We start from the raw sequence: 5,445 nt of genomic DNA on the forward strand, positions 1-5,445 counted from the left end.
GAACACCCCCAGATCTGCCAACATACACAGCACAGATACCGTATCCAGTCCACCGGGAACCCCCCTAGAAGCCTCCCCAGCTTCCACAAACTGGAACCACCGCGACCACAAACTGCGACTACGCACCGCGACTACACACCGCAACCATGCACCGCGACTACACACCGCAACCATGCACCGCCACCATGCACCGCGACTACACAACGCGACCATGCACCGCGACTACACACCGCGACCATGCACCGCGACTACACACCGCGACCATGCACCGCGACTACACACCGCGACCATGCACCGCGACTACACACCGCGACCATGCACCGCGACTACACACCGCGACCATGCACCGCGACTACACACCGCGACCATGCACCGCGACTACACACCGCGACCATGCACCGCGACTACACACCGCGACCATGCACCGCGACTACACACCGCGACCATGCACCGCGACTACACACCGCGACCATGCACCGCGACTACACACCGCGACCATGCACCGCGACTACACACCGCGACCATGCACCGCGACTACACACCGCAACCATGCACCGCGACTACACACCGCGACCATGCACCGCGACTACACACCGCGACCATGCACCGCGACTACACACCGCAACCATGCACCGCGACTACACACCGCGACCATGCACCGCGACTACACACCGCAACCATGCACCGCGACTACACACCGCGACCATGCACCGCGACTACACACCGCGACCATGCACCGCGACTACACACCGCGACCATGCACCGCGACTACACACCGCGACCATGCACCGCGACTACACACCGCGACCATGCACCGCGACTACACACCGCGACCATGCACCGCGACTACACACCGCAACCATGCACCGCGACTACACACCGCGACCATGCACCGCGACTACACACAGCAACCATGCACCGCGACTACACACCGCGACCATGCACCGCGACTACACACCGCGACTACGCACCGCGACTACGCACCGCGACTACACAACGCGACTACACACCGCGACAACCATGCACCGCGACTACACACCGCGACCATGCACCGCGACTACACACCGCGACCATGCACCGCGACTACACACCGCGACCATGCACCGCGACTACACACCGCGACCATGCACCGCGACTACACACCGCGACCATGCACCGCGACTACACACCGCGACCATGCACCGCGACTACACACCGCGACCATGCACCGCGACTATACCCCGCAACCATGCACCGCGACTACACACCGCGACTACGCACCGCGACTACACAACGCGACCATGCACCGCGACTACACACCGTGAGCACGTACCGCGACTACGCACCGCAACCATGCACCGCAACTACACACTGCGACCATGCACTGCGACTACACACTGCGACCACGCACCGCGACTGCACACCGCAACCATGCACCGCGACTACACACCGCGACTACGCACCGCACACATAACGACTACACACCGCGACCATGCACCGCGACTACACACCGCGACCATGCACCGCGACTACACACCGCGACCATGCACCGCGACTACACACCGCGACCATGCACCGCGACTACACACCGCGACCATGCACCGCGACTACACACCGCGACCATGCACCGCGACTACACACCGCGACCATGCACCGCGACTACACACCGCGACCATGCACCGCGACTACACACCGCGACCATGCACCGCGACTACACACCGCGACCATGCACCGCGACTACACACCGCGACCATGCACCGCGACTACACACCGCGACCATGCACCGCGACTACACACCGCGACCATGCACCGCGACTACACACCGCGACCATGCACCGCGACTACACACCGCGACCATGCACCGCGACTACACACCGCGACCATGCACCGCGACTACACACCGCGACCATGCACCGCGACTACACACCGCGACCATGCACCGCGACTACACACCGCGACCATGCACCGCGACTACACACCGCGACCATGCACCGCGACTACACACCGCGACCATGCACCGCGACTACACACCGCGACCATGCACCGCGACTACACACCGCGACCATGCACCGCGACTACACACCGCGACCATGCACCGCGACTACACACCGCGACCATGCACCGCGACTACACACCGCGACCATGCACCGCGACTACACACCGCGACCATGCACCGCGACTACACACCGCGACCATGCACCGCGACTACACACCGCGACCATGCACCGCGACTACACACCGCGACCATGCACCGCGACTACACACCGCGACCATGCACCGCGACTACACACCGCGACCATGCACCGCGACTACACACCGCGACCATGCACCGCGACTACACACCGCGACCATGCACCGCGACTACACACCGCGACCATGCACCGCGACTACACACCGCGACCATGCACCGCGACTACACACCGCGACCATGCACCGCGACTACACACCGCGACCATGCACCGCGACTACACACCGCGACCATGCACCGCGACTACACACCGCGACCATGCACCGCGACTACACACCGCGACCATGCACCGCGACTACACACCGCGACCATGCACCGCGACTACACACCGCGACCATGCACCGCGACTACACACCGCGACCATGCACCGCGACTACACACCGCGACCATGCACCGCGACTACACACCGCGACCATGCACCGCGACTACACACCGCGACCATGCACCGCGACTACACACCGCGACCATGCACCGCGACTACACACCGCGACCATGCACCGCGACTACACACCGCGACCATGCACCGCGACTACACACCGCGACCATGCACCGCGACTACACACCGCGACCATGCACCGCGACTACACACCGCGACCATGCACCGCGACTACACACCGCGACCATGCACCGCGACTACACACCGCGACCATGCACCGCGACTACACACCGCGACCATGCACCGCGACTACACACCGCGACCATGCACCGCGACTACACACCGCGACCATGCACCGCGACTACACACCGCGACCATGCACCGCGACTACACACCGCGACCATGCACCGCGACTACACACCGCGACCATGCACCGCGACTACACACCGCGACCATGCACCGCGACTACACACCGCGACCATGCACCGCGACTACACACCGCGACCATGCACCGCGACTACACACCGCGACCATGCACCGCGACTACACACCGCGACCATGCACCGCGACTACACACCGCGACCATGCACCGCGACTACACACCGCGACCATGCACCGCGACTACACACCGCGACCATGCACCGCGACTACACACCGCGACCATGCACCGCGACTACACACCGCGACCATGCACCGCGACTACACACCGCGACCATGCACCGCGACTACACACCGCGACCATGCACCGCGACTACACACCGCGACCATGCACCGCGACTACACACCGCGACCATGCACCGCGACTACACACCGCGACCATGCACCGCGACTACACACCGCGACCATGCACCGCGACTACACACCGCGACCATGCACCGCGACTACACACCGCGACCATGCACCGCGACTACACACCGCGACCATGCACCGCGACTACACACCGCGACCATGCACCGCGACTACACACCGCGACCATGCACCGCGACTACACACCGCGACCATGCACCGCGACTACACACCGCGACCATGCACCGCGACTACACACCGCGACCATGCACCGCGACTACACACCGCGACCATGCACCGCGACTACACACCGCGACCATGCACCGCGACTACACACCGCGACCATGCACCGCGACTACACACCGCGACCATGCACCGCGACTACACACCGCGACCATGCACCGCGACTACACACCGCGACCATGCACCGCGACTACACACCGCGACCATGCACCGCGACTACACACCGCGACCATGCACCGCGACTACACACCGCGACCATGCACCGCGACTACACACCGCGACCATGCACCGCGACTACACACCGCGACCATGCACCGCGACTACACACCGCGACCATGCACCGCGACTACACACCGCGACCATGCACCGCGACTACACACCGCGACCATGCACCGCGACTACACACCGCGACCATGCACCGCGACTACACACCGCGACCATGCACCGCGACTACACACCGCGACCATGCACCGCGACTACACACCGCGACCATGCACCGCGACTACACACCGCGACCATGCACCGCGACTACACACCGCGACCATGCACCGCGACTACACACCGCGACCATGCACCGCGACTACACACCGCGACCATGCACCGCGACTACACACCGCGACCATGCACCGCGACTACACACCGCGACCATGCACCGCGACTACACACCGCGACCATGCACCGCGACTACACACCGCGACCATGCACCGCGACTACACACCGCGACCATGCACCGCGACTACACACCGCGACCATGCACCGCGACTACACACCGCGACCATGCACCGCGACTACACACCGCGACCATGCACCGCGACTACACACCGCGACCATGCACCGCGACTACACACCGCGACCATGCACCGCGACTACACACCGCGACCATGCACCGCGACTACACACCGCGACCATGCACCGCGACTACACACCGCGACCATGCACCGCGACTACACACCGCGACCATGCACCGCGACTACACACCGCGACCATGCACCGCGACTACACACCGCGACCATGCACCGCGACTACACACCGCGACCATGCACCGCGACTACACACCGCGACCATGCACCGCGACTACACACCGCGACCATGCACCGCGACTACACACCGCGACCATGCACCGCGACTACACACCGCGACCATGCACCGCGACTACACACCGCGACCATGCACCGCGACTACACACCGCGACCATGCACCGCGACTACACACCGCGACCATGCACCGCGACTACACACCGCGACCATGCACCGCGACTACACACCGCGACCATGCACCGCGACTACACACCGCGACCATGCACCGCGACTACACACCGCGACCATGCACCGCGACTACACACCGCGACCATGCACCGCGACTACACACCGCGACCATGCACCGCGACTACACACCGCGACCATGCACCGCGACTACACACCGCGACCATGCACCGCGACTACACACCGCGACCATGCACCGCGACTACACACCGCGAGCACGCACCGCGACTACACACCACGGCCACAAACCGCGACCATGCACCGCGATTACACACCGCGACCATGCAGTGCGCCAGGGAAACGGCAATCAGTATTTTCTGTAAATGTAACTTTTGTATTTGCTCCGACACTCTTGTGTCTCTCATGAGCAGAATGAATTGTAGGGATTGAAGGGATTGGACGAATTGTAGGGATTGGACGAATTGTAGGGATTGGACGCATTGTAGGGATTGGACGCATTGTAGGGATTGGACGCATTGTAGGGATTGGACGCATTGTAGGGATTGGACGCATTGTAGGGATTGGAAGCATTGTAGGGATTGGACGCATTG

The sequence above is a fragment of the Nanorana parkeri genome, unplaced genomic scaffold, assembly GCF_000935625.1.
Source record: "Nanorana parkeri isolate BGI_ZX_2015 unplaced genomic scaffold, ASM93562v1 scaffold2706, whole genome shotgun sequence".
Classification (NCBI taxonomy): Eukaryota; Metazoa; Chordata; class Amphibia; order Anura; family Dicroglossidae; genus Nanorana; species Nanorana parkeri.